We start from the raw sequence: 10516 nt of genomic DNA on the forward strand, positions 1-10516 counted from the left end.
GCCCTTTTAAAATAAAAAATATAAAAGGGAATTTTAATGATTGATTATCCTCCTCCTCGTAATCTTAATACCAAGTGGAGGGTTGAATCCTTTTGAATATTATAATCACTTATAGTGTGTTGATCATCTAACTGTTTCCCGGAAAATATCAACCTCTGTTGATCTGGTGGTATACCTTCTTTATCTTGAATTTTGTTTTTTACACTTTGAATAGATTCATTAGACTCCACATCTACTGTTATTGATTTTCCAGATAAAGTTTTTACAAATATTTGCATTTCGGTAATTTGTTTATTTTTATATATATATTTTTTTAATAATAATATATAATTTTATAATAATAAAAAATATGAATGTTGAACATAACTCTTATGATTATAAAGGATATCTCAATAAATTAGAAGAGTTAAAAATGTACCAATTAAAGTTAACTTATTACTTATTTGATCAAACTAGAATATTATGTTATAATATTACTATTGAACTGGAAAACATGATTGAATATACAAAAAAAATACAAATTATAACAAGTAATATTTATGAACATAATCAATTTAGAATTCTTATGTATCTAATTAAACATAATAGGATTCCTGTTCAACTTGCATCGAGTGATGAAGAAGTATTTTCACATATTCAAAATAAAAATAAAAATACTTCTATAATTATGACTGAAAAATCTTATCATCATCTTATAGTTATGAAACATATTATTTTAAAATTATTTAAATTCCAAAAAGATCTATTTTATTATATATATGTTTTGTATTCCAAATTATTATTTATTATAAGTGGTATGGAAAATTATACGAAAATATTTAATTTTTGTATTCTAAATAATTAATGTTGTTATCCCATCTTCTACTTTTTAATATACTTTTCAATCCTTTTTTAGTATTTTTTTTATTTTTGGGTATAAAATAAATACTTTTTAGAGGGCTTCTGCTTTGGTTTGTTTTACTCACTCTATTATTTAAAATTTGATCTCTTTTGTTCTTTTTAGGTTGATTTGACCTTAAACTCGAATTTGGGGGACTATTATTCCTACTGCTACTACCACTACTACTACTACTAGTACTAGTACTAGTACTATTTTGACGTATTTTTTTCATATTTATATTTCCACGATTTTTATTGCCTGTTATACTACTTTTTTTTCTTCTACTTTTATTTCTATTTATATTTTTACTTCTACTTCCACTTGTACTTCTACTTCTACTTTTACTTCTTTTACTTTTAATTCTACTCCTACTTCTACTTTTATTTTTACTACTTTTACTTTTACTTCTACTTCTACTACTTTTACTTCTACTTTTACTTCTACTTTTACTTCTACTTCTACTTCTACTTTTTTTGTTCAAAATTTTATAGTTTTTCGCCAACATTATTTCTCTATTTTTTGTATAGAAATATTTATAATTAGTTAAAATATTCTTTAATATATCTGAAGGATTATCTTTGATTAATTTATAGGGAAAAGATCTTATTAGGTTATGATTATTTTTATATTTATTAGGTAAGTAAGCTACCATTGCCGTTATTTTATTAGATGCAATATCTGTTTTTTTATGTAAAGATATCACAAGTTCATAATGTAAATGAGTAAGATCTTTAGTTTCTATAATATGTATATTATTTGTATTTTTATGGTAAGGTTCAATGACTCTGTTAATTAATTTACTGATATGCATAGGACTGTAAAAAGGTGTGTATATGTCAAGTATTCCAGATTCAATTATTGGTTGGTCCTCATTATAAAAACAATTATTTATAAGATGATGTATAATACTGTTCTTTATTATATTAATGTCTTGTGTTTTTTGCATGAGAAGAGTATGCCATAAATTTGTAAGAAGAGAAAAGTAAATTAATTTCGAATCAAAACGTTGTAGTAATTTGTAAGATTGAGGCGCCTTTTGTTTTAATATTTTAATAAACATTTCTTGATCATATTTAATTGTATGATAACTAATTAAATTTGAGGCTGGTTTAGTAGTTAAACCAGCGATATAATATATTTGTTGGATGAAAATTTCAGAATTGTGCTCACTCCAAAATTGAACTTGATGATTACTAATACTAACCTCATCTATATTTTTTGTTATTGAGTACATTATATAAATTAATCGATTGAGAGCTAACCTACAAGATGATTCCGATAAACCTGGATATAAATCATCAATATAAGTATTATTTTGGTTGAATGTCAACCTTAATAAATTCTTTTCTGAAGAATTATTATTAATTTGGTATATATATTTCAGTGATGTAGTCATTATGCTTATTATTTTTTATTACAATAAAAAAAAGCACCCCATAATCAAAATAATATGTAAACTAATTTTCCAATATCTACTACCTCTACTTATATCCCAACAATTATAGGTGAATGTGATGAAATTCATTCACTCTCTCTCTCTCTCTAAAATCTTAAAGCTGCTTGGTGACCAAGTTGACCTTGTGGATACGTTCATGGCCCGACTCGATGACGAGGCCGAGGACACAGTGGAAAGTCTACTATTACCTCCTGCCACATCTGCCCAAGGCATGGGTACCACCTTGAGTGAACTACAAAAAGCTGACCCTAGTCTTGTAGAATGTCATATGTCATATGACTTAGATCTCTCTAAAGAGGAAATTGAGGATGCAGCCACTGGTTATTACTACAATGATCAGATTTGGAAAATAAATATGACTACAGTCGAACACTATGGTAGTAACTCCCAGGCACCTTGTGTGTACGTCATATTAAATCAGTACTGGAAAAGAGTGGTAAAAGATGTTACTTTTTAATATAATATCATAATGATCCTTTAAGAGGAAATGACGTCATATCATTCTGACAGTATATATATTAGTGAATGTAACTCTTAGGCTGTTCATTTGTGCTAATTCACATGGAGAACAAAGAGGCTGGGGCCAAGATAAGCCCTCGTTACCTCGAGTTTAACAGTGAAATAGGGAAAAGTATTAAACTTTACAAGTTAGAACATTTCGTCTATTGGTGGGAAAGAGAATTGCTTGTGGAGCCATACCTTCTGAAGGACGATCATGAGGATGCTCTGACTATAATGTAGGATACCTCCTGAATGACAATCAGTTGAGGATGCTCTGACTTATAATGTGGGATACCTCCTGAATGACAATCAGTTGAGGATGCTCTGACTGTCATACTGAAGCGTATGATACCAATGATAACGCATGATACCATTCATTAAGTTATCTTCTCAGCTCATTACCACCAACTTTTTCACCAGAAAAATGGATGGAATTGAAATATCTATTCCCATAAATGTAAAGGTTGAAGCTTATCATCTTCTTTCCTCACAAATTGTAAGTATTAGTTATCATTCTCTTTCATTATTATATGTCGTACCTAGTAGTCTTTATGGGTTAATTTAGGTTAGGTAGCCGAAAATTTTAATAATATTTATGAAAATACATTGATTTTTTTTTTACAGGCTGAAGGAAGGATGGATGTTATTCTACATTTACCTTCTACTCTCCCTGACCTTTTTACCCAATTATCATATAATATACTGATGATTGATACTTCAACTTCAATGAGTGTTTATTGGTCAGCATTAATGAACCAATGGAATAAGTATATGACTCCTATTTTAGAGAAGTGTGGAAATGAAACTGTTAGGTATACCTTTAGTGATGTTATTGAGAAAAAGGGATGTAGCCCACAGATTCAAAAAAGTGATTTTAGAAATAGTTCTACTGATTTAATCGGAGCATTAAAGAAAATTCAAGAGGAAATTGAAAGTTGTCAATCAAAAGATATTAAAGTGTTTTTTATTACTGATGGCTTCCATAGTGTATCAAGAGATAAGGCTGAAACTCAACTTGAAAAAATGAAATGTCCTGTTGGAAAAAAGTGTGAATTTTTTGTGTTAGGAATTGGAAAAGAATATCCAGTTAAACAGAGTTTATTTTTACAAGCACAACTTAATACTGGAAATACAATACCAAATTTATTTCAAGTACTTGAAATGGATGATATGGAAGATGTAATGAAGAATATAAGTAGTCATTGCAGTTCTGTAAAAATACGTTTATCTGTAGAAGGCTCTTTATTGCCTGGTGGAACATTAGAAAGTGAATTTTATCTTGATGAGTATGTTTATCTTAAACAATATAATGGTGAAAAAATATACATGTTTACAAATAGCAAAACTGAATATATTCTTCATTTACAATTTCAAGATTTAAATGTAAAAATAATGGATCAACTGATTACACAATGGAATCGGAGAATAATTCAAATTTATAACAAAGACAAAGAGAATTTTTTTTTTGAGAGAGAGATTATTAACATAGAAAAGAAAATTTGTGATGAACTATTTCTAAGGATTATGAACATAAAAGATGTAAGAGGTAATTTTACTGGGCGTTTTAAGGGAGTTTACACCAATATTGAAACTAATCTCAGGGAAAAAATCAATGGAATAAAGAAACTTATTGAGGAAGGACAATATCTTAAAGAAATTGAATTAGCTGGTGTAGTTTTGAACTCAATAACAGTATCAAGTCACTACTATTCAAAGAAGGCCTATCAACTAAAAGGATATACTGACAATGACTTTAAAAAGGATATAGATGATTTTGTGAAAATATTTGAAAAAGTAAAACACCATATTCTTGCATTACAAGTTTTACCGGAAAATTGTTGTAGGATTTCTCTCACTTCAACAGTCAGTGATTTACAAGAACCAAAATTTCTAACACTGTTAAATTCAGTCAATAAATTCCAGTTATCGACTGTTTGGAACATAACAGGCATTCCTGTACTTTTTCGTAACTTAAACTGTACAGTCTTAAATATTTGGTCATATAATATTATTCAAATTGTTGAAGCCCCCTTTGATTTAATTGGAGTGACAGCCCTTGTGGATTTTGTTAACATATATGGGGAAGTTGGTCATAAATACAATGAAATTGAAATTATTAATGGTAAACAAGAAACTCGCTTTAATGCTATTATACCAATTTTCACACCTGAGGAGGCTCATGTTATGGGATCACTGATGGAAACTAACCTTTTTGCTAAAATGATGACTTTTGCAGTTTTGAGGAATCCGATTATTAAGGATCACAATGCTCATCTAGGATCATTAGCTGTCTTGTTGATAAAACTCTTTGAGAAGTATCCAATTAAAAGCCGACCCAAGTATGTTTGTAGAATAATTAATAGTATTCAAGCTACTGTTGTTAATGGATACATGAAACGATGGAAACTGAAAAAATATTGGGAGATTTTGAAAAGTGAAAATAATATAAATCAAGCATTAATGACAGAGAGTATCTTAAAATTTGATGGAATATCTCTTAAGTGTGAAACGCTAATTAAACCCATGTTCATAATGTATATGATGATGAGAGATAATAACCCAGAGTCCCCTCAGAATATGAAGACTTTAATAAAGAGAATCATGAAAATAATCATTTTAGAATATGTGGGCAGATGTGTTGGTAAAGGCAAATTTGAGTATCCTTACTCACATTTTTTTATCACCCCTGATAAATATAAGAAAGAGAAGCAGAAATGTTTGGAACATAATGTTGAAGAATCTGAATATAATATAGAAAATTATTATACATTACATGAAGTTCGAAAAGCTTTAAAACATTTAGATGTGACCAAACTTTGTCCAGCCAATATTTTTCCTTTAAAGGAAATACAAATAAATGGTGAGAAAATTGCAGCCCTTTATTCATGGTCTCATGCAGGAGATTTGTCTTTAAAAACTTTGAGGATATTTGTCATAGAGATGATGAAGGAATTTGAAGAGTATGAAATCGAATTAGTATTGAATGAGTTGTTTAATGACATTTTTTTTTTTAAATGTTTGTATCATGCTTTGAAGTTTCCAAGCTCTCGTGAAAGACTAAAAAAATTTGAGCAAATTGAGGACTATGATAAATGTCGCTTTAATATTAGAAATGAGATGATTAGAGAAGTCATAGAGAAATGGAATCTCAGAGATATTTATAAAAAAAAGTGGAAAAAAATTGGGTGATGTCATACATGAAAGTTCACCAAGAAATATTGAATCCAATGACACCTAAGGAAATAATGGATAAAGTCCATCAGATGGGATTGTTTAATTGTGAGAAAACATCATTCCATGATATATATATATTCAGATATGATGTTAAAATCTTAACAAATGCTTGTCAGATATCCACTTGCCCCTATTATCTAATTCCCAGTAAGAATTGTGGTCAACATTTATTTATAGAACGATCCCAAATGGGCGAGGCCTTTCCTCATGCTCTTCACAAAACAGCTCATAAGACTAAATATAGTATTAAAAAAGGTCTTGAAGAATTTCAGAATGGAACATATACGAAAAAAGGAAAGAAATTATTAGATTCAACATATAAAGAATACAAAAAACATTTGATACAATTACAAAAAATATATAAACATAATTGATACATGGTAGGGGGATTGTATATTAAACTGATGATTTAGGTTTTTTTTAGAATCAAATTAAAGAAATTAGTTCCTACTGGCGGTGGGAGATTAGTTGTAAGACGTGATACAAAGGAACTCATATCATCTCGAAGTAAATCTGAACGTTCAGTGGCCATAATTTGACGTTTAACATCCTCAAAACTTGTCGCAGAAATAATATTGGCGGGAAATTTATTTCCTCTGCGATTTATGGAATTAATAGAGGCATTAGATAACACCGTTAATTGGAGAAGTAATGCAGAATAATTTATATTAATGTTTTCAAAGCGTCTAAATATATGATGTAAATTTATTAAACTACATAGTTGACCAAGATGTTTATTAACCCCTCTAATATCTGTAGAATATATTAGAGAGATATTGGGGTTGGCAATCTGTAGATGAACAGCATCAATTAACCACCCGGGACAATTGTTGAAGATCGGATGATTATGACAGGTTCCGTATCGTTTGATTTTATCTGTCATTAGGTATTCACACCATACTCGTGCCATTCGCAAGTCAATGAGGTTGTTTATGCCTATTAGTGAGTTATTTTCATAAAGAGCAATATCACGTTTGAAAATGGGATCGACAATATTTGGGATAAGAGGACATTCAAGCAATTTATGTTGTACAAAGTATAAACTATCACTAATATTTTTACAATCATCTATTAATCCTGAATATACCGAATTGGATGATGTTTGATTAATAGGATAGGTAAAATATGGCATTATAGTAGTAGTAGTAGGAGCACTATTAGTAGTGGTGGTGGTGGTAGTAGTAGTAGTAGTAATAGTAGTAGTAGTTAATTTGTACATATCATGTGTTGAATCTAATTGATTCTGAATTGAAGTATGTTGGATCATTTTCCAGAGAAAAGCTGTAATATCAGTTCCTGGTTCCAAAAGTTTATAAAGTTCTTTTTTTTTTTTTACAAATTCCATAGTTACAATGTAATAAAAACATGCATATATATATATATATACTATAACTAGAGAAATAAAAAAAAATGAATGAACTTGATGAAATACCTTATGAATTAGTTGATGATGAAGGCCAACCTTTAATTAATAATTTAATTGACTTTGATATTCAAAAATTACACTTGGTTCCTAAAATACATTTCCTTTCTATTTTTAAGAAAAAACATAAATATATTCAATCTTTTACTCAAAAGGAATCTGCTTTTGTAGCGGCCTTAACATTAGCATTTATTCAATATGGCAAGAAAAATGGATTTATATTAACAATATCAAATATTGTACATGAGTCCCTCTTAGAACCTAATTGGGGAATGTCAAATACATTTCCTCTTGAAATATATTGGCATCGAAATGGTGACTATTCATCACCCAAAACTTTTACTTCAAACCGAAATCATTATATCTTGAACCGTTTTCATCATATTGAAAAAGAAAACAAAAAATCTAAATTAAATATATTTCAGTATACCATATTTCTTATTCTTATAATTTTAATAACATTATTTTGTTTTTATTATTTGTACATATATTTGTTTGATACCTTAGGAGACTGACTTCCAGCTGCCAATACTATTTGAAGTAACCCACCCCATTCCCTTTCTTCCTCCTAAAAATGTATCTGTATAACATAGAAATAAAATTTTAATATATTATAAAAAAATAGATACAATTATGTCAAATCAAAATCCAGTTTTAAGTGATACAGAAGAGATGGAGGAAAATGATTCGGATACTTCAGTGGAACTGGAAGACTTGAATAACCCCTCAACTTCAACTTCTACTCCAAAGACAAAAAAATCAAAACTAAATCGATCCAGCACGACACAGGATGATGATGATTCGGATACTTCAGTGGAACTGGAAGACTTGAATAACCCCTCAACTTCAACTTCTACTCCAAAGACAAAAAAATCAAAGCTAAATCGAACAACTCCCAAAAAATCAAAGCTAAATCGAACAACTTCCAAAAAATCAAAGCTAAATCGAACAACTCCCAAAAAATCAAAGCTAAATCGAACAACTCCCCAAAAATCAAAGTCAAACCGAACCAACACCCGTCAACGAACACGGGGAACCTCACCAGGCCCAGACACTAGAAGGAGATCATCTTCGGATATTGGATATAACAAACGTATATTATTTCCATTTAAATATTCTATCACGATGAATGATGTGGTAAAAGAGTGTAAATATAAGGTAATAGTATCTGAAAATATAAATCACATTACATTTAACAAGAAATTCTTTACATTTGTAAATTGTAAAACTTTACCATTAAGATTGTTAATTCACCAGTATATTACATTATCAATGTATATAATTATAAATACCAATTATGAACCCAGTTCACGTGGTTCATGTTATCAAGCTGATGGCTCCTATCATTTTCCCACGTCGTTTTGTGGAGATTTGCTCATTATCCGAAAAATATATGACATTGTTGGCCTGGGAGGAATCGGTAGAAATCTTAAATGGAAGATAAATCCAGCTCATGTTTCAGATAATGGTATTCTTTCAAATTATTGTGCACAATACACTGAAAAAATTAATAAATCAGTTTCTAGAAACAGTGAAAATAAAAATATATTCATTTATATGAAATTACTAACTAATTTATGGACATTTTTAACTGTACAAAAAGATAATGAGTGGCAAAATGCTCTTAGAAATAATCTTATTGATGAAATTGGAAAATTAAGTAAAATAATGAGAGTAACATGTGAAAATATTTATAAAGTAGGTTTTTGTGTTGAAAAATCTCCAATATATACACCAGAAAATTTTGCCAAATATTTAGATGAAGTAAGAAATATGAAACACTTAAATTGTAATGTTAGTAAAATGTCTAAGGAAGAAGCGATAGAACTTCATTTTTCCCTATTACAAAAATTTAATGATATTATAAAAACTGATACTCATATGTATGAAGTTCAATATTATCTGGCATATATACCACCAGATCATTGGAAGGAGTCTCAAAATGAAAGTAATGAAGTTAACGGAGAACAAGTTTTTTATAACAATTTAAACAAGTTAAACTTTAATCCATATACATGCAAAATATCTATTATGTAAATCCCGTTTTCATTTAATCGAAAGAGAGAGTGAATGAGAGAGAGAGAGAGAGAGAGAGAGAGAGAGAGGAGGACTCAAATAGAAAACGGGATTCAATGAGATGATAACAGTTTCCTGTCAGGCTATATACAAGACAGAGCCCCTCCACACATTCTTCACAGTTGCTCTCCACACGCGACCAGGTCAGTGTTCTCATTTCCTTACCATAACAGATTTTTTTTTTTTATATATTATACCAGAGTGTTTGTTTTTTTTACAGTGAAACTGTGGGTATGGGTTGTTAATGTCATCCCAATATTTTTGTGCTTGTGAATTATTTTTAAAATTTGGGTTTTAATCTTTTAATAGTGTCGAAAATATATCTTCGTTTCCCTTAAAAAAGTCGCTTAATGCTGTAATGATAATGTGACGGTACTGTGGTAATTCTCCAAATTCGGAACTATTTAATATATCCACCGTAATGAGATGAGGTGGAATATTTTGTATATAATCATAAAAACATACAAATATACGGAAAAAAGGAGATACTAGATTTTTACAGTTTAGTGTTTTATTTTCTTTGCTCATGGTATTGCCTAACTTTATATTTTTAAGGGATAAGCTATTTTTATATACAATTAGGAGGAAAATTATATAATAGTCTAAAGCTTGTCCTCGTATGTCATAAACTGTCCAATATAAAGCATCCATAAACTTTTCATCATTCAGATATTTCTCGCTCTGTGAGGCAATGAGACAGAGCCGATCCACACTTGATTCACAGTTGATCTCCATCCACGCGATCAGGTCAGTGTTCTCATTTCCTTGCCATAAAGGATTTTTATTTTGATATTTCTAATAGACTGTGATATATATCACTATGGTTCTCAGATAAATATGCAAGTGATGGTTTTATGAATGGTGAATTAATTTTATAGCAACAATATATTAGGCGATATAAAATAGGAATATATAAATATTTTTTAAAAGTATCCAATAGTTTTAA

Source organism: Procambarus clarkii, unplaced genomic scaffold (genome assembly GCF_040958095.1).
Source record: "Procambarus clarkii isolate CNS0578487 unplaced genomic scaffold, FALCON_Pclarkii_2.0 HiC_scaffold_761, whole genome shotgun sequence".
Lineage (NCBI taxonomy): Eukaryota > Metazoa > Arthropoda > Malacostraca > Decapoda > Cambaridae > Procambarus > Procambarus clarkii.